General features: G+C 37.2%; 1 long non-coding RNA gene across 1 annotated transcript in view; it reads left to right on the top strand.

Annotated features, from left to right (window-relative positions):
* The window catches only part of LOC125799251 (uncharacterized), a 131,409-nt gene that overhangs the window by 34,591 nt on the left and 74,679 nt on the right, over window positions 1–22,139 (top strand). Inside the window, exon 2 of the long non-coding RNA XR_007438085.1 lies at window positions 4,993–5,114. This is a non-coding gene — a long non-coding RNA (uncharacterized LOC125799251). The remainder of the gene's footprint in view (window positions 1–4,992; window positions 5,115–22,139) is intronic.

Raw genomic sequence — 22,139 nt, 5'->3', positions numbered from 1 at the left:
ACACACACACACACATCTGCATGTGTACCTCCGCTCAACAATAGGGGACTTTCATACAATCTCACTCAAAATGGCAGCTCTATGAGGGTTCCTCAACCGAGAACGTGCCTCGATCCGTTCTGTCGGCTCCGCCGTGTGACTTTCTCTCTCAAACATCCATCTCATTCTCTCACTCGCCCTATCTCCCTATCTCTCCCTCTCTCTCTTATCAGTCTCCCTCCATCTCCTCGCATCTGTCGTCAGTTCAGCAGCTCCTACAGCCCAACAACAATGAGCTCCAGTGAGAGAGCGCATGAAATTCATAAAGCACGTTCTAAAGTTTAGAACGGAGTTTCCAGCAGCATCACGCTGCTTTGGCCTTGTGCCATTTGCCTAATTAAAATCAAGCAATCAAAATAATTATGACTTAATTAGCTGAACGCTGGATTACATGCATCAGCGTTGAGGTGCTAATGAGCCAAAACCTGCACATAATAGCAGCATTAATCTTCTATAATTTTTTATATAGTTGCTAATGTCTGTGCCATAGGTACAAAAAATATTAGACTCCTTCAAAAAAAATGGGACAACCAGGAAAAAAAATGTAGGCATGTTTTTCTGTAACACCACTTCATACACTGTGGCAATTTAAAGTGCTTTACACAAACAAACAAGCAAAAAATAATATAAATAAGACATAAAAAAAATTACAAAAAAGTTTTACTACATTACTGAAATCTAGCACCTTGTAAGACTTTCACAAGTATAGCTACAATTAAAAGCAAGTAAATAAGTAGATTATTAAGTGAGTAAATAAATGAAAATGAAATATAATTTTATATCATTTAAGACCAAACTCTAATCTGTTTATCTGTTAACCTTTTGGATGCCCATACTAGCAAAATGATAAAATATCTGATGGGCAATAAAGGAGAACATTAAAATGCACATCAACATTTTTGTTTTTTGTGCATTTTAATTTCTCCCAGCTATTTTGGATTAGTGGCTCTAACTAGTATTAAAACAAAACTTTGTCTTTGTACAGGATGTCATTTTTGCCAAAAACAATGTCATCAAAAGGACTTAATTAGGAATTTTTTTTTAAGCTTTTTGCAGTAAGTAAATAAAATTTTCACAAAAAAATTGATGAAATATTTTACCTGACCTGGAATCTTTCTGTCTGGACTGGCTGTAGAAACCTTTGACTGGGATTCCCACCATCTTCTTTTCAATTGGTTGAGTGTAATGTTGTCATGTGGCCACTAGATGGTATGGGCAGTGTCTTCATATGAGGCCAATAGGTCAACAAAATGTTCCAATAGGAGGATGCAGGGTGTCAAGAGGTGAGTGAGGATGAGTAACACTTTCATCTGTTAAAAATGTAATTGACTAAAAATGTGATTGACTACATAAATACACACAGAAACCAAGTAGTTATACGACTGAACAGGAGTATAATGAATAAAACATAAAAGGAGATTAAAGTAAAAGTAAACAAAGTAAGATAATTGGCCTTATTTTAACATATTTAAACATTTGATGTTCATTCTTAACGTTGTCAAAATGTATATTTTGTGTGTAGTACTATTGCCTCCATCTCTTAATACAGGTCAAAGGACCAAATCTCCAAATGTTTAAATATATTAAAAACACACAGGTTTTATTGGGATGTCCTAAATCTTTTACGTAACTGTACATCCTTAAATAAACCCCTCCACCCCCTCAGAACAGCTCTGGACTGGACTGTCTGTACCCACTGTACAACAGAAAGGCCAGTGTTTTGTTACTGTGTTACTTTCACTTGAGTAACAAAGCTCATGCTGCTGGGCACATGACCGCAATTCAATGCTCCACCATTGTGCCACTGCATGATCTTTAAGGCTCGTGACCTTGATGCTAAATCTGGCCCTGTGGTGAATGGCTCTCCTGTGACAGCTATCCTGAGAATAAGGTTAAATTCTTAACCCATTAATGTCTTTTAATTCTAAAGAATCATACGTCCAACCAACTTGTTGGAGCTCAAATCTAAAGAAGGTTTCATACCAATCAAAGCATACAGAATATCTGAAAGGTGAATTTTTGAACATTTGAAAATATTGATTTATGAAAATAAGCCATACTATAGGAAACACTTGCGTAATATTGTGTAGGTCCCACTCATGCTGCCAAAACAGCTCTGACCCCTTAAGGTACGGACTTCACCCCACCTCTGAAGGTGTTCTATGGTATCTGGTACCAGAAACAGATTCTTTAAAGAAGAACTCCGGTGTAAAATGGACTTTTGGTGTAGTAAAACATGATAAAAAAATAGCACAGTTCCGTTCTCCCACAGCATTCAGAGATCCAGATTTGAACAAATTTTAACAGTTTGCCTTGATACAACGCTTTTTCCACTGTCATCCAGGATCAAAGTAGCTCCACACCTCCTTGCTACAATTAAAACGAGGCATTAATAATTGAAAAATGCACAAGAAGCTTCGGTGCAAATTATGCCTTGTGTCACCCAGTCTGAAGGGTGTTTGGGGACAAACTGTTAAAATTTCTGGATCTCGGAACACTGTGGGAGAACAGAGGTGTGCTATTAATCAAAGGTAATTACCTTTTATCATGTTTTAATACATCAAAAGTCCATTTTACACCAGAGTTCTCCTTTAAATCCAGTAATGCTGATTTCACTGTTGCAGACTCAGTAGAGTGGAGTTGCAGGGTTGAAGGGTTTGTCAGTCTTTTTCACGTACTGCGTTCTGATAAAATCAACCGTGTTTATTATTATCATAAGTTCGCAAATAGTGAAGTGAACAATGTCAACAACCAATGTGTAGTGCTGTGCTGTTCAGTGCTACGAAGTCCTAAAGAATGAGAATGGTATCTTAGTTCTGTGGGTTTTGTGTATAGACAGCTCATTTCAGATTTAGCTGTAGCTCCTTGGACAACTTTAAGTGTGTACTGGTGTTCATTTGATTTGTGATACCTTGTTAGTTTAAAGCATTTTAAAAGAAAACACTACCAGCAGAAGTATAGGAAATGTGTTAGATGGTCTAAATTATAGGAGTGTAAGGAAATATCGAGATATCAAAGTATCACAATATTTTGTTTAACAATACTTTATCAAAAAACACAGTATTGATTAATGATTAGTTTACATATAAACATATCTTTTACTCAGATTTTATAAATATTACAGGGCATTTTATTTATTTATTATTTTTATAATTTCTTATGGCATTTTTTCCCCTTACTTACAGAATGGCAAAATATTGTTTTATATTGAGTCGTAACACCTGTATTATGATTATGAATTGTAAGTTCTTGCCAATACACATCCTTACTAAATCATTCCATTAGGGTAAATATGAGATAATTGATGTGTTAATACATCATGTTTTGAATTTTAAACATTTGAATTGCTTCACACTTTTATAAAACCCAATCCAGTAATAACATAACGTTCAGGGTGTATGATGCACCCAGAGAAAACAACAAAACAAAAAAAAGCATTAAAGATGTGGGTCAGGGAGATCGCCGGTTCGAATCCTGTTCATGTAGCTTGCCATCAGCCGCCATAGCCTTGAGAGAGCACAATTGGCTTTGCTCTCTCTGGGTGGGTAGATGGCGCTCTCTCCCCACATCACTCCAAAGGGTGATGTCGCTCAGCACAAGGCATCTGTGAGCTGATGTATCAGAACCGAGTCGCTGAGCTTTCCTCCGAGTGCGCTGTGATGCTGCTCGGCAACGCTGCATCAGCAGCAGCTTGAAAAGAGGCGGTGGCTGACTTTACATGTATCGGAGGAGGCATGTGCTAGTCTTCACCCTACTGGTGTTGGGGCATCACTAGTGATAGGGGAAGTCCCAATGAGTAGGTTGGATAATTAGCCGTGTAAATTGGGGAGAAAATGGGGGGAAAAAATCTGAAATAAAATAGTAAAAAAAAAAGATGTAGGTCAGAGTATGTGTAGTGTCACTAAGTAGTACTCATTAATGGGTTGCACAATTTAGACACAACACCAGGATACTGAAAATCTTTACATTCTAACCTTTTCAATACATGCTTTCCTGCTCAATTGAATCTTTGTGGCCCCTAATAATTGAGCTATGGCTCGTTCCAGATGGCATTTCTGTCTACCAAAGGAAGTAATTGTTCAGGTCACACAGTTCAGGAGGAATTATTTTCAGGGACTGCCTGAAATAATTTCCAAACACCGACTGCTGCCAATCAGCTCCTAGTGCTGCTGGTCTGTGCTTTGATGTTGTGGTCACCTGCCCCCCTGTTTAGATCATGGAATCAGTCTTCACTACAGGGATTGACCCTAAGCCCCCAACGTGCCTTTCATAAACAGGTCGGCTCAGAAACAACACAGCCAGAACTATTTCAGACTCTGATTAAAGAAGAGGGAGCCTAATAACCCTTTCTGGGTAGTATCTCACAACTGGACTAAGCTGGGTTTAAAAAGCTCAATATTATCTTATGCTAATTGAAAATAATTTTTTTCACATTGATTTGGGCTGTGTTTTCTTGCCATTAATGGAACTAAATTTCTGTAATACTGATGTCATTTTGATTTTGTGGATCATAGCAAGGACTTAGCACTTATTTTCACACTAATTTCCCTTTATAAAAAATAAATTTTGTACAGCTTAATCATCCCCATATATTGATAAAGGTAAACAGGTGAACCAGTCTTTTAGTTAATTTCAGACTAATTTCAGACTGCAACCATTCTATTTTAATCTGCATCATGTATTTGAGTTAAAATCTATGTTATAAGATAACTAAAAATAAGCTACACAATCTGCCATACATAGGGACTGTTATGCGTGCTGATCATGCAGGGTGCTCAAACATATGTTTTTTTTTTTTAATTTTTTGTTAGTTTAAAACTGTAATAGGTCATTTTAAAATTGAAAAAGAATCTAGTTTTAAATATTAATGAAATGTCGTAATCAGTTTTATGCCTTTTTTTTTGTAAGTAAGGTAATATTCAAATGTGTTTTTTTTTTTTTGTTTGTTTGTAGTTCTGGTGGCACTACTGTTTTACTACCTTCCTGCCTGTCAAGCAACAAGAAGATCAATTCTCAGAAAGTCTGAGCTGCTCCAGTGTCCAGAGGCTTCCAGTCTGGGGACATCATGTGATAAGGTGAGCTGTAACCTGCAGGTGGGAATTATCTGCTATCAAATTGAGAAGCTGTTGGACACTGACTCCACAATCTAATACAATATTTAAACAGTTTCACCTGCAGCACATTCACTTCACACTTACTGTAATCACTTCACTTCTAATTCAAATTTGTCTGGTTTTCACTTTTAAGTGACGTTTTTGACAAATGTTTTATGATTTTGTTTTCACTTAAATTTACATTAAATTATGACAATTTAAACATTATACAGTAAAGTATACTGTTGTTGGTTCACAGCAGGGGTGTCCAAGCTCATCCTTAAAGGGCCAGTCTGCAGCCATGCAGAAGAGCATCATTAGTCATTTGAAGACTGATCACAAATTAAACAAGTGAAATCCAGTGTGCTGCTGATTATTAAGAAAAACACCTGCAGCCACACTAGTGCTAGAAGTCCAGACTTGCTCTCTTTATCTGTTATTCTTCGTATTAATTATGTCCTTTTAAAAATGTACCTGACCTTGAACATAGCTCCAGAATCTGCACACTTTTACTGCAGTCTTTCATGTTCTTCAATATTCAAGGTTAACTATCTATCTGATAAAGTTATTTGGGTAGAAACACAGAAAGCCAAATCTTATTAGAAAATTGTGTGACACTTAAAAATAAATGTATAATATATAGATTAACATAGATTCACTCCTCCCTACTCCCCATCATAAAGGCCAAAATAGATTCATTAACACACTATGTACTCTGTTGGTGTATAGTTTTCATGGAAGTATGATTAAGACGATATTTCACTTTCTCTGTATTAGGAAATAAATGTATAGCTAAAAAAAATGTTAAACATGGTGGTGGTAGTGTAATAGTCTGGGGCTACTTTGCTGCTTTGCCCTAAAATGTGTCTAGATTAAAACAATTCTGTATAGAAGAATGGAGTCAGAATTCCTGCACAGAGATGTGAAAGACTCATTGTCAGCTATCTGTAAAGCTTAATTGCAGTTGTTGCAGACAAGGGTGACAAGTTATTAGATTTAGGGGGAAAACACTTTTTCACACAGGGCTAGATTGGTTTGGATAATTCTTTTCCTTTAATAAATCTAAATCTACAACTCTGGAGGGAAAAAATAAGAGATCACTTAAAAATTATTTTCTTTGATTTGATTTTATATATAAGAGGAGGATGGATGATCACAGTCATCAAACCAAGCTGAACTGCTTGAATTTTTCACCAGGAGTGGCATAAGTTATCCAAAAGCAGTGTGTAAAACAGGTGGAGGAGAACATGCCACCAAATATTGATTTCTAAACTCTTGAAACTTTATAAATATGAACTTGTTTTTTTTTTTTTTTGCATTATTTGAGATCTGAAAGCTCTGCATCTTTTTTTTTTTATTTCAGCCATTTCTCATTTTCTGTAAATAAATTCTGTAAATGACAGTATATTTTTTTGGAATTTGGGATAAATATTGTCTGTAGTTTATAGAATAAAACAACAATGTTCATTTTACTCGAACATAAACCTATAAATAGCAGAATCAGAGAAACTGATTCAGAAAATGAAGTGGTCTCTTATTTTTTTCCAGTGTTGTATGTATAACTTTGTATTTTTGTTAATATTACGGTGGGTTTGTGGCTCCTTTCTATGAGATTTCCTTTCTGCAGCCCATCACCTGATTACTTCCAGCTGGAGAGACACTTCTTTTCTGTGTGCTAAAGATGAAGATGGCATAATGTAAATTTGGCGACACTATCAAAGCAGCATCAAATAAATTGGGCTGGCATTTTACTGGCCTTATCAAAGGGCGTCAATCCAATTCAATTCTACCACAAGGACCAGCAGCAAACAACAAACACTGCCAGTGAATGTGATGGCTCTCTTTTCTCATTCACTCCCTCCTCTTTCAGGCCTCTCTCTCCCTCACTGTCTCCACTCTCATTCATTCTTGATGTGATGCTCTAAGATGTTGTGGTCAAATGCCAGATCCCTAATTTGTTTTGACAGTAGCAGCATTTGGAGTGACTCTCTCGGAGAGCACGAGTCTTTCTTGACAGTGGGAATGTGTTATCTGTGGTATAATTCATTTGCATTTGTCTTTTTTTTAGGACTTAGAACACCCATTGTTTTTTTTCCATTTGTTTTTGCCATTGAAGCTCTTCAGGTCCTGTCATGCCTGTCGTTTCTGGTGCTGCTTAGCAGCTAGAACTGGTATCTGTCTATGAACTCACACCCTATGAACTCCATATCCCTGCATGCACTGGATTCTTGGTGTGCTTAGTATGGCGTGCTTAGCTCTGTCCTGTCATACAACGCATTTTCTGTCCGTTTCTGTCTTGTGTCATTTTGTTTATTTTCCATGTTTTTCCTGTTTTCCGATTTAGCCCTGCTTCGAGTACTATTTTGGCTGTGTATGAATATCAGTATCTCTGGAGTACTCCTTTGGTTGTTTCAGCCATTTCTAAATAAAACCCCTTACCTTACAAAAATGAACTAGAAACTAAATCAAATGTATGTTGTAAAAAGAAAAACTAAAAATAATATTATGTAGTGTGAAATAAAAAAGGAGTGAAAACAAGGATAGGAAAGTCATAGGTTTGGACTGTAGTAATGGAAATAAACTGAGCTTTGGAAATAGATGCCTAACATAAGAATTTGTCTGTAGTAAAGCAGTGCTGGAGCAGATTGTGTTATTGCAAGCTCTACTGCAGCGATTACACACTTACTGTCACACCTCAGCCCATGTCTGTCTTGTGTTTTGCTTTTTTTTTTTTAGTCCTTTCTGTTCTCTTGTTTTTGTTTTCCTCCCCATGTGCTCCACTAGCACATGGCCTTGCTTTGTTACAGTTCTTTCTCCACCCAAGCCCCACCCTCGTCATTAGTGTTTTCACCTCCTGTCTAGTTTGTAACCCCACCCCCTCGTTTCCTTCATCAGGTTTGTAATTTTTTTTATCATAGTCTATTCTCAGTTTATCTGTTTCTGTTTCTTATTTTTCTCTGTTTTTGCGTTTTTCTTTCCGCATTTGTTTTATGTTTTGCTAAATTTACTTGTTTATTTTATTAAATAATACCTGCGTTTACGTCCAATCTCTTGCCACCATCTGTGACACTTACACACAGCACATCCGTACTTTCATCATAATAACTATAAAAAGACACAGAAACACAGAGAACGCAGAATATGTAGGGAACACAGTATATAATGGAATATAAGTTAAGTTTTAAGTGTTAAGTTTCAGTCTTTTGTGGCTTTTATTGGAAAAAATACACCATGGTCAGTTGACAGTAACTAGTGTTCCAGCCCGCCATTTTCACTGTGATCATTGAGTTTCTTCCTCACTGATGTTTAATTTCTAAAAATAATATATCTGTAAACAGTAATAATAATAATAATAATAATAATAAAAATGACAACAAAAGTTATAAAACAGCAGAAAAATAGAAGGCTGATGAATAAATTTATGTTATAAATGTCTTTGGGTGTCTGTTAAATGGTCATGAAATGCCCTTATTAGGCCTGAGCATGACAATAGCGGGTAATTAACCGCCTGCTCATGGCTACTTATTAAGCAGTGGATGGGGTGAATTGAGTATTTTTCAGAGCTCTGTTGTTTGGGGATTACACATCATAATCTGTGGCCCATTATATGGCCCTCATTAAGACTTATCAAGCCAAGAGCCAGAAATGAACTGACTTCCCATTACTGCGTTGTTAACCACTAGCACTTTTATTTGCATATCACCCAGTCTGTACACAGCTTTTGGTATTGCTTCACAAAGCACTAATTGGGGATTTTTTCCTCTGATTAACTCTAAACAAAAACAAATGGAACTTTTATTGAAATGTAAAAGCTTTACAGAAGATTTATAATTAACATTCACTAAAGCTTTAACTTTGGAGCATGCATAAATTATAGTAGTTTTAATAGCTTTTGGTCAGTATCTTGTTCCTTTTACTTTTGTCAAAAGGTTGTTAGGTTCAGGGGTGGGCAATATTATATCTTATACAATAAATCGTGACACAGAAATATCATGATATTAAAAATCCATATTGTGATAATAGGGCTGTTCTGTCTTAAAAGTAGTCTATTATTAACTGTGAAGCTTTAGGTGTATTTATTCTATAATTGTTTTAGTATGCAGTTTATATGCATGCACTAAGTATTCTGCAATATTTTTTGCTGCATTATATTATTTTATGCTATATCATTTATTTTGCCACATTATGATTATACTGTTATACTCTTATACTATATTCCTGAAATGAATGAATTATTTTAGTTTTCCTATATCGCCAAGTATATCGTTATCGCAAAAATACCCTGAAATATCGTGATATTATTTTAGAGCCATATCGCCCACCCCTAGTTAGGTTGTCAGATTGTCATAACGATACCATAGGATGCATGTGTTAAGTATTTACAGTTGTTAATTGATGTGTAAATAGTAAACATATAATTTTGGTTGGAGCAAAAATGCTCAAATGGGGTTTTACAAGCCTATTTACCACCCTGTTATTTTGCATTTGAACACGTTGTTGCGTAGTTTTAACACTTTAACAAGAGTAGTGTAATGGTTTTCTAAGTTGTTTCTCAGAGCAATGGTTTATTGAACGTTGTGGGTTTGATACCTTGGGCACCATAGTGAATGATGCCCACCACTGCGGGCAGGTGTGCTCACTATGATAGTTTGTATGTGTATTCACTGCATGGATGGTTTAATGGCAGAAGTTTGTAAAATGGTCAAGTCTTCATCTATTATTTTCAAGTCTTGCCCAATTATTTTGCTCCTCTCTCGAATGATCTCGTAGTGCAGAGATTGTTTGTCCAAAACTTTTATTTTAACTGGCAAAAAACTTACAGCACATAAGAATTTCCCCTCTTTATCAGTACATAATAAATATTAGTTTTTAGGGCCCTAAAATGTTACAGTGCTTAAAAGTGAGAAATAACAAACACTTGTGTATACATTTTCGCCCATTATCAGTTGACAATACATGACTCCAATCTCACCTCTCATCCGCTCAACTCCATCGTGTGGCCCGCAGTTTTAACACCTGTGCCTTAGTGTGATTAGTAGCTACTAATTGTAGCAGGTTAGCTTTTAGCCTACCTGCTACTTGCTTTAGCTTTTAGCTTACTTGCTGTACTGGGTTTAGCTTTTGTTTAGGAGTTGTATTGATTGACAAAAAAAGCTGGTTTGGTTTAGTAGTTTTTAAAGAAGTGTAAAGAAGAGAAGACATAGTAAAATGATGACAGAATCTTTTTTTACTTTGGTTTTTGCTTTACTGCATGCTGAGTTTCAGTTCCTTTATTGGTACAGGTACAGATAACAGGAAAAGCCATGTTCATAAGAACTGGTTTGTGTAGTAACCCACATTCCCATAACTAGAGTCTAAAGGTGATGTGCTGCTCTCTAGTATCAACAACACCATATTTGCCTGACCTCCCCATCATCTTTGACACAGATGTACAAATGCGCGCACACAGCTTGGTTACTCAGTGTAGTGAAGTGTTGCCAATAGAATAGGACTTCTAAAAACAGTTAAAAACAGTTTTGTAAACAGCTTACACTTCTGTTATTACTACAACACTTCAGCACTTGCAGGTTGTTATTAGCTAACTAATAAAATTACTTGCAATATACAGAAAAAAACATTAAAATCCTCCTGTTAAACCTCCTGTTATTTTTATGATAATAGACCAAAAGTATAAACAAAAGGATTTCCCTAATGGTGTCCATTTACACCTCACCTAAAAACACTCGAACGTAAGTCAAGTTGTAATTACGACCTCCAACCTCGTAAGTAGGAATTTCCGAGGAGGACTTGGTAGCAGCATAAGATCCAGTTGAAAAACTTTCCTGGACAGTTACTTTAACAAAAGCAGGTTCAACCCTTTTTAATTTTCTTTTTTGTCGTTAGTTTTTATTTCAATATGGGCAATCAACACATTACAATTACTTTTCCAGTTTTTATTTAATGAATAAACCCACCACCCTCCATTTCCCAGTTTAACCCTCTTTTTTTAAAAGGGCAATGAATAAGCAGGTGTCCCAACACCTTTTTTGTCCACAAGCAAGAAGCATTTAGGAAGGTTTATTATTTTTTTTTTAAGTGAAGCTCTCTTTTTGTCACTTTCCTCCACTGCCAGCGTTTATTCCGCGCTGTTATCTCGTGCCCACTTTGGTGTGTGGTAGTGACAGCTTGCAGTGTCTCTCCTCGTCTCTGTTTCCTCTCAGCTAGTGCCCCGCGGTGCCGTGTTTGTCAAGCGCGCCAAACAAATTGTGCTACAGTGGCAGACTGCACACCTAACTGTGAAAGACAAAGAGAGCTCAGAGCGAGCTGCAGTCGAGGAGACGCGCAAAGCGGCGGATCTGGAAAAGGTGATGGGTGTTTTTTCCTCTCTTGCTTTCAGAGCACCTTTACCTTCTGCTCCAGACTGAGGAAGGGAAACACAGCTTGTTTTAGATGGCCTGAGGCCAGGTTTATGTAGCGGTGATGTGTTCTGTGATGGTACCTCGAGTAAATATATGTGTAACACGAGTATGTGTTCTTTATAGACTTTTATAGTCTGCAGAATGTTCTGTGTAAATAAAATTCCTGCCAAAATCTTGCAGACACCTGCTGTTTCAAAATGTATTCAGTAAATTTGATTTTTTTTCTTTGTTTCTTTATCTAACAATAAAAAGCCAGGAACCAGTATCACATGGAATCTAAAGACCACTGCACTGACCTGTAGGATATGCATGCAGATGCAATTTCTGTCAGTCACCTGTCTGTTTGCCTGGACAACTCCAACCAGATGCCACCTGTCACGATCATTACCACCCACTGTGTTGTTCACTATGGGTCTAAGTTAGGGCTGCAATTAATGATTATTTTGGTTGTCGACTAATCTGGCAAATATTTTTCCGATTAATCGATTAGTCAATGATTATTTCTGCCATCTCTGTTTGCTGTGGGTTTGGCTGTTGTTTCTAGCTTTCTTTGTCTTCACTTCACATTGATAGAAAAAGCTGAACAAGGGATTTAAATGCCCTTTAAATATCCAGAATATTGCCCTTTAAATGTGGAAAGTGCTGATATTTAGTGAGGAAATGTGTGATCTGTTGCCAAGATGAGTGTAAACTGTGTGATTGCTGAAAATGAACGATTAGTTGACAATGAATATTTGGAGTCGACAAATTTTTATTAACGAAATTGTCGATTATATCGACTAAGCGTTGCAGCCCTAGTGGAAATGCCTTCTAAGACATACTTCTGTAACACACGTGACACTGTGGATTGAGTAATATTAAATAAATACTTGTGCATCTCAAAAAAATATATATATACTTTTTCATTAATTTAGTTCAAAATGTGAAACTCATATAATATGTTGATGTATTAAACACAGAATGATCCATTTAAAGCGTTTATTTCTTTTATTGTGGATGATTATGGCTTACAGCCAATAAAAAAAACCCTCAAAAAACAGTATCTCAGAAAATTAGAATGTTATATAAGACCAATTGGCACTTTCATCTCCATAAAAGTTGTCAGATGCAGAGGGAGGAATGAAGTGCTGTAAGATTTTGTGAGAAAACAAAACTGCACTGACTTTAGACTTGACAATAAAACACAGTGGATCAACACCAGCAGATGACATGAGTCTACGAACCATCACTGATTGTAGAAACTTCACACTAGACCTCAAGCAGTTTGGACTGTGTGTCTCTCCACTTTTCCTCCAGACTCTGCTCCCTTAATTTCTAAACGAAATGCAAATTTTACTGATGGTCAAAAGATGATCAAAGGTTAAAGATTAAGAATGCAATGTCATAATAGTCCTTTTAGGTGTCCCAATACTTGAGTCCATTTATTCTATGACTACACAATACTTTTTTTTTTTTAGAGAAGCAGAAGGCCCTCACGTTCATAGAGGTGTATGAAGTGGCATTGACGGTAGTCTAGGTGTGTGTGTTTGGTCGGTGGCCAGTGTTGGGTTTTAGTATCAGTTGCAGCTGAGAATGGCACCACGGCTGAAACCCTAGAGCCGTCCTCCGCACCCGCTGCAGACTACGCTGGACTCAGCTGGCCTTAATGAATCAGAGAGACACTCTCGAGTAACACTTACTCTGATACAGGAGTTCATACAGCTATTTACGTCCACATTTTACTGTACGTGCACTGCCACACAAACCCTACACGACTTACTGCACCTGTAGGCACTTATACTACACACATGCACACACATATACGCAAACTAAGGATTATAGTGGTCATATTTGTACAATTGAAAACACTCATCTATACTAATGATCTGTGCACATACTGTATTTACACACTTATGCAACCTGACCTCACTCAAGCACTGTCACCTCTAGCGTACAGCAGGAATTGATTTATTAAAACATACACTCAGCTCCACATGAAGCCCCTGATTGCATCCTGCCCAAACACGTCTTTTTTTTCCATATATAATTTTATTTCTTAAATTTTAATTTTTCCCAATTTATCTGGACAATTGTCTTACACATTCTGCTGCTACACAGCTGTATATCTCCATCGTGATGATGGATACACATGCCTCCTGTGATACATGTGAGGCAGCCACTTCTTCTTTTTGATTCGGTTACGATACATCAGCTCACAGATGCCCTGTGCTGATCGACATCACCCTAGGAGTGAAGAGGGGAAAGAGCACCATCTAACCACCCAGTGAGAGCAAGGCCAATTATGCTCTCTCAGGGCTCCGGCAGCTGATGGCAAGCTGCCTGACCGGGATTCAAACCAGTGATTAGATCAGTGATTTTTTTTTTTTTTCATAATACATTGTACAGGATTGTCTCTTTCACTGCTTCTGTTCTTCAGCAAAACATTATAGTACTGCAATAATTCTCTATATTTTCTTCACTGACCCAGTGGTCATCTTCCTTACTAGCATACTTCACTCCTGCTACTCATCTTCCTCAAAATACTAAACCTTTGCTCCTCATCTTTCTCACTACCCCACTGCTCCTCATCTTCCTTATTAATATATTGTACGTCTTCTTACATTTCTTTACTAATATACTGCTCCCCATTTTTCTCACTGACACACTTCACACCTGCTCATCACATTCCTTATTATAATATTACTATTGTTCTTTGTCTTCTTCACTAACATACAGCACGTCTGCTCCTCATCTTTGTCACTAACACACTTACGCGCTCATGCTATTCATCTTTCTCAGCAGTGTTGTAAATAACAGGTTGTACAGAGATTGCACAAATATATACAATTTTATGTGAAAATAAATGTAATTGGATCAAATCAAATTCAATTAAAAGTCAAACTAAAAATCTGATTTGATTAACTAATACAAAATGACAAATAAAAACTAAATAAAATGTTCATGGCCTTTTGAATATTTAATAAAATCATGAAGGTCAAAACTGGAGTGTTAGAATGTTCTTTTTTTTTTCTCCCCATGCAAATGTAATTGATTAATTTGAGTACAAATATTAATTGTCCTTAATTACACAGAGTTCCATGCATTAAATTACATTACGTTTATAATAATGGCCAGAGAAATTTTTCCTGAAAACGTACATATACACGTAGAAGCACAACTAATTTATGTTCCAGCCATTGCTTGCACAGATGTGCAGATTCACACACGCAGCTTGTCTTGTCCCCATACAGAAGTATTACGAATAGAATAGGCCTCTGTGCTGCACATAAACACAAATTTATTGGAACCTCTAATGTTAGGCCTGGGCTAGAAGGGTATAACCCCCCCCAGCATTGAGATGTGGGGCTTTGGAGCTTTGTTCTCTGATATGATGGTGCTCCATCCAGTACTGTTGGAGGTGAGGTGGTTGGTGATTGCTCATCTGAACGTGTGTTCCAATACTTTTGTCCATAGTGAATGTGTGTTTGACCGACCTCTTGGACCTTTTTTTTGTTGGTGTTATCCTGGACCCTTTTGGCTGCCTCCCAAAATCACACTCTTTCACAAGATTTGATTGGCTTTTAGCCACCAACCCTACACAGTAAACCCCACCACTTTCTCTCTCTCTCTCTCTCTCTCTCTCTTTCTGTCCCATTTTCACTCTTGTTTTCTCTGTTTTATCACAGTGTAAGCGACTTCGTGCTCTGTGGGCCGTGTCGAATGGCAGAGGGCCAAAGAAAAGCAGAAGTGTGTAAATCTCTCTCGGTTTGTTGATAGGCTACTTTAGCCCGGCTCAGTTTAAACCCTGCAATAGACCTAAACATCAGGGGGAAGGAGCAGGTCTGTGCTGAATGGGCTTAAAGGTCTCTAGAATGCTTTTGCTTCAAACATTATAGTGTCAGTATTAATATAATGTGCTTTTGTGTTGCAGCATAATTCTTTAAGTTTCATACTAACACTATGCAACAAAATATTTTCAAAATTTACTCTGAATGACCATTTTATTACAAATATACATTATATACATAGCGCTTTTCCACCAAAAGAACTCTGTTTCTTGAACCTGTTCTGTTTGGGCTTACAAGAATCGTGGGGCATTTCAGCAAACCAGCTCCACGTTTCCACTAGTTTCAGTGGAACTGTCAAAACGTCACATCATACGTCATCAACAGAGGGTGCTGCACAGAATCGATGCACCTGTACAAACAGACACCCCCACAAACGTCCTCACGATTCACTCTGAAGACTCTAGTATTCTTCAGTTTCTGCTGTGAACGAATGTTCCTGGTCCTGAAACCTGCTTTTGTTGGTGGAAACATAAAGACACGGTTCTAAATTAGGTTCACAAACCAGCACGGTGCTGTCCATAGTGCTGCCTGGTTAGTTCATTATTTTAAGTAATATATTGTGTTACGTTCATAAAAAAACGTGTCCACTGGCACTTTTCTTCCTCACGTTGTCGTGCCGGATCTCTCGGCTCGCCGTGTGTGGGCGTGTCCGTGAAGTTTTTTTAATTCAAAGAAACCAACAGATATAGTTAATCAAAAGTTTATTAGTTTAATATTTTAAATTTTTTAATAAATCTTGATCCATAGTTCTAAAATCCACATTCCACCATTTTCAGCTTCTTTTCTTTGGTTTAAAAGGTGCCTGTTCTGTGTGTATGAGGCTCGTATGTGTGTGAAGTCGCAGCCTGCTATTCCCTAATTGGCTGGATGCAGTGCAGTGTCCTGATTCATTTTCGCCGGAGGGCGGGGCTTCGTTCAACGCAACGTAACCCAGCATGCAGCCGCTCTCTCTTCATTGTAATGAATAGGATGTGCTGAGGCTTGAGTGCCAGTAGACACACCGTTAGAATTCCTTGTCCGCCAAGGCTTCTTAACCCCGCCCCTTTAAGATTTTTTTTTTAGGGCTTTGATATCAGTGACATCACAACCATAATACTGTTTCATTTTCAAGAGACTGAGGACACATTCTGCATGTTTTGCATTTAATAATATTAATTTATTTAAATATTGATCATATTGTCTCCATATTTTAGCTGAGGTAAAGCTTAAGCTGTTTAACCTGTAGTGATAAAATATCACCCTAAATAAAATCATTTTAGAAAATCAAAATGTGTCTTTGAAACAGATAAAAATATAAAATAAAATTGTCTATAATTGGGGATAAATGCATGCAAATGAAAATATGAAGTTAATTATTTTTTAAGAAGGCCAATGGGCACAGTATTCTGATAATGATTGTACAATGTTGGTGTTTTTGTTTTTTGTCCGGTCCGCGCACTCCGGCCTCAAGCCTCTGATTTCACTCCGTGTGTAGGAATAGCACACGTAAATTAGTGGGAAGTAAACGCAGCAAGGGACGTGTGTAATTTAAGGTTCCCGTTTGGACCCATGTGGGCTAAATTGTCAGAGGTAAACAGTTCAGCCCAGCAGGCGCTTTGGGAAGTCCCTGTACAGGTTCAAAAACACAAGCCGTACATCTTGGCCTCATTAAAGTCAAACTAGTCTGGCTTTGCTTGAGCGTTGTTGAGATAATACAGAGGCCTTGGACCAGTACGTCATAATTTATACTCTTAACACTCAAATAATATTATATCCTGGGGGTATAGCTGACTCAAATATCTGAAATCCAATATACAGCAAGGTTTTTATTGAATGAGGTGCTAGGATATATACGTATATGTGCTATATATAGAGAGCACATGGAGGTACAAAGAGATGTACAGTATGTGAAATGTGATAACTGTGTTTGTGGAAAAGCTGAATTGCTGATAATAGGAAAAAGGTGGTCCACCTAAAGAAATGGGCTGAATCTGTAACATTGCACAAATATTCTGAAGCCAGTATTATGAGTGACTCTAATCTGGCACGGCAAGATGTTTTGGTCTAACATGCTTCCAGATATGCAAATAATAATACAGTTTTTACTAGGAAAACTCAGATGTAGTTTTTCACAAGTAGAAATTGTAATTTTAGATATTAAAATTAAAATCATTTAATGTTTATAATATCTACAGAACTAAAATCTTCATATTGCTCATATTACCTAGAAAAAAAAGTGTGACTTTGTAACTCATCCCAAAAGCTTGATCATTACCTGAAGACCCGCAAAGTTACCGGTAGTTTTCAGTGTCACATGTTCCTAAGGTCTGATGTCATGGTGTGGGGTACATTGATGCCAGATCATCTTTGGTCTTCATTACAGGCGCTTTGAGAGCCCAATATTATATTAAAAAGGTTCTGCAATTAGTGGCCCTACCTTTTCTGAATGCACACTCCAGTGCACTGGTGTGAGCCCACTGAGGTGGGATGCAGGGCCTACAACATCCTGGGCATCACAGGGGCCAGTAGGGCAGCAGAAGCTGCCTCAAGGTTACTGTGGACAAGGAGAGGAAACCCGTAGGTGGGGTAGTGCTACTTGGACACAAACTGAGGCCCTTATAAACTCCAGCTGGTTCACCTGAGTAAGAGTGACCAAAGGGATTAGATTATTAGTTGTCAAATGTTTAATTGCAATCTAGATATCTATTAATAAAATCTGTAACTGTAGCTTTTACTAGTATAGTACAGTATTTTTTGCATTATAAGGTGCACAAAAAAATTATTTGTATAGGATATAAAGGATAGTCAGTGCGCCTTTTAATCCAGTGCACCTTTTGTATGAATTTTACTAGTCAGGTATTAGGGAGCAGTAAAGCCATTCTGCTAAAATGCAGCGTTTTAAATGGGTTTCAGTTTAGGTCACCAGCAGTATTAGCATTAGCTGCTAACCTCGCTAGCTCTTTCACTATTCAGAGGTGAGTATCATCGGCCTGTAGCCTGCTGGTAACCCTGGCTAGCACTGCTGAAGCAGCATAAGCTTTACCCGCTAACCGTTCTAAGCGCTAGCGGTTAGCCGCTAATGCTAATCCTCCATCTTCAGTGGAAATCTGGAAATCTAGTCTTACTGTAAAGAAACAGAAGCTCTTTAATAACCCAAATTAACCGTTTTCAGGAGAGAAATCTATGTAGATTAACATCCAGCGCTTGTTTCACTTGTCCGACTCGTCTGAAATGTTTTTTTTTTTTTTTTTAAGAATTACAGTTTTGTTTACTTATCTTAGCTTTACAAGTTTACAGACCTGCTGAATTAAAAGGAAAGCATGGCGACACCCCTGTTCTTTACCAATGTCACATAAAATGCGCTTTATAATACGGTGTGCCTAATAGTGCGAAATATATGGTTAAAGTAATTATAGGTATAATATTTTATGTATAACTAGTGAACATTTAAAACATAGTAAATTGCATTACAGTAAGGTACAGCTTCTATCACTGAGGTCATTTTAGGCTAAATATATTTTCCATCTATATAAAACAGCTTGCTGTTGTCTAGAGTGATATGAGTCATTCACATTGTTTGTGAAGCCAACAGATTGGCTTATGGCATTATTCTGTTTTTCATGTTCTTACAGTTTCTAAACAACGCACACACACACACACTGGTGTACTCCAACTCTGTAAACTGTTGCTATAGTTACCTGTGAACAATCAGAGAAAAGCAGATAGAGAGCAAACTAATCAAAGCGGATTCAGAGGGAAATGGCCGGTATTAAATCAGCGCAGCGGGGCTGCATTTTGATTCAGTTCACAGTAACGCAGTAGGTGTTAATTGAATGCTGGTGGTTTTTACAGTGCAGCTGCAGCCACCCACTGTTAACACCTCACCGGTCATATTCATCCTTTGTGTGACACATCTGTAAACCACACAGATGTCAGAAATCAGCCAAAGCACGATGGCTTGCTGTGCCAGCACTGTGCTGAGAAACGTGTTCATGTGTTTTTTGGAGCTACTGCAACTAGTAACTCAAAAGCTGCTTCCTCAGATCAGCAGCAGACTACGACTAACCACTATTAACACTGAGCTGCTGGTAAAAAGAAAGAAAGTAGAAGAAAAATAATACACTTCAGATTCGTGTCAGAACATCTTTCTTAAATTGACTTTTACAATTTTATGATATTTTAAAACATTGTTACCACATTAAAAGAGCTGTATACACACTTCTTTAATTGTCGGTCAACCACGTCAAGTAGCTTCATTTTTAAAAGTGTCAGATATTGTGACATTTTTATTATGATAAAACACTGAATAAAAAAAAAGATTTTAAGAATGCACTACTGCAACAAAATAAAAATTACTTTTTAATATTGCCTAAAATATATGGCACACCTCTAACTGAGATATTAAAAAAAGAATTATATTTATTAGATTTGTAACTGAATTCAATGATCCAGAATGACATGAAGCTAATAATGTATTCCAAATATCCAGGACTATATTAAAGTAAAATAAATGATACTGGACAGATATAGTCTGTGTCTAGTAGATTTATAATAGAAAATGAGAACAGTGTGAATTTTTCGTTTGCTAAAAACAGCAAAAAAGTAGCACCTTGATGTGGTGATTAGGGATGGGTGATGTGGCTCGATATTTCAGGGTATAATATCATTTATAATATAAAACACCCCTAATAACCATAGCAGCGTATATGTCAAGATTGAAGTTAAATGATTCTTCAACCATGCAGCTAGATAATTGAATATTAATATTTATCAATTTACTAGTTTAGCAAGAGTAAAACTAAGTTTTTAACAAGACACTTTAACACTTCATCACTTTCTGTTAGAACATAATGGTTTAGTTTCTTAATATTTTTGTTTACTAACCTGCCAAACCCTTTTACTATATCACTAACCTGCTAAAGTATTAAGATTACTAAATATCTTTTAACTTAGTTTAGTATTTGTGTGAAGTACACAATTGAGATGCAGCCTATGAAAAGGTGTGATGCTGAGAAGGTGGGACGTATGAGGCATTGTACAATAATTTGTATTTTGTAATCACTTGTATTTACTGTATTGGAGTAATACAATCACGCTTTGAGCACCCTGTTATGGACAACCGTACACATGCATTTCTGGACAAGCTGAGAGATGCAGTAATACATAATACTAGCTCAACGTACAGTGACATTTGGCATTAAAGTGTAGTGCATTTTAAAAGCTTATGTCTGGACTTGCTGTCAGAGACACAAACATTTCCACAATTAGTGAAAATTGGAGTTAATGCGTCTTTCACTTTGAGGGGTTCTAGATCCGCCTGGCTTCAGAAAGATTCAGGTGTTTATATAAACAGAGCCAACGTCTGAGACCCAGACTGCACTTAAGCTTAGACTGAAAGATGGATCTACAGTGATGAATCACCACAACGTTTAGTCTTTAGTCTTAATTAATAACCTGGATATGTGCCAACTTCAGCAGCAAACACAGACATTCCTCTAGAAAGCTACAGTTCCACCTGTATGTGAACGTCTTTTTTGATTCTTTTGGGAACTCTTTACAGTTCAGTCTGCAGACAACACACACTGCATGAACACTGTATGGACAAAAGCATTGGGACACCTGCTAATTCATTGTTTTTATTCAATATCAAGGGTATTAAAACAGGTTTATCCTTTTTTTGTTGGAGTAACTGTCTCTACAGTCTGGGGAAGGTTTTCTACTAGATTCTCACGCAGATAAAAATGACTTAATTACAATAGGGACTAGGCTTACGCGAGCTGTGAGGGACAGACAAGGTCAGTAATAAAATGGCAGCAAATGTAAACAACATACCAGAGAGAGAGTAGTCAGGCAAGGCAGGGTCATACACAGCAAATCTAGCAAAACAAGGAAGAGGGCAAAAGAGGGTCAGCAACAGGTAATCAATAAAATGGGCAAGGCAAAAGACGATAAACTGAGATACAAACCAACTAACTGAGATCAGTAACAAATAGGCAAAAACGATAGAACACGTAGAAGAGCTAGGAAAAAGTAGAAGTAAACTGAGCAAACAGAGCGGTATATATACTTTGGAGGACAGGTGGAGCCAATTAGTAACAGGGAGAGGGGGAACGCTGTAGGTTCATGTGATCAGTCAGGGAAATCCAGCGTGTGTGCATGCTGGGAAGTGGAGTCTTTAGAGAACAGAACAGAGTCCTGAGTACTGAGCAGGCAGACTAACAGCATCAGGACTGACATAGATTTTGAAGAATTGCTGTGAGGATTTGATTGAATTCAGCAACTAGAACATAGTGAGGTTATAGCATTAGATGCTCACTACTCGACCCCATTCACTCACCAACTCCCCAACTCATCCCAGAAGTTTTGAATTGAGAATCATCATTCCAGAAGAAACGGTTCCACTTAAGCCTGTCGCAATAATGTTATTATTGACTTATTGTACAGTTTATAGACATGATGCCATTATGAATACATATGTTGAATTAGTTTAAAAACAGTTATTCTATCTGTTATATTTATTTAGGACTTAAAAAAAATCTAATTACAATATTTAAATATTAATAATAATCTAAATTATTTCTGGAACAGTATATCAGGACGGGTCATTGCTGGGAGTTTTATACCCATCTAGCCCACATCATGGCATTAAGCATAATGCCTTTTTATTCATGTTTATCTTAGCACTCCAGAGTGCTCTTCTTTTGGCAGTACTTCTCTACAGAGTCTAGACAAACTGTGTTAACAATAACACAATCCTATATAGCTGAGTGCATTAGTTTAAATGAGTGTCCACAGACATATGG

The sequence above is a fragment of the Astyanax mexicanus genome, chromosome 3 (assembly GCF_023375975.1).
Source record: "Astyanax mexicanus isolate ESR-SI-001 chromosome 3, AstMex3_surface, whole genome shotgun sequence".
NCBI lineage: Eukaryota > Metazoa > Chordata > Actinopteri > Characiformes > Acestrorhamphidae > Astyanax > Astyanax mexicanus.
Note: the sequence above shows the minus strand (reverse complement) of the source record. Positions and strands in the feature narration are given on the sequence as shown.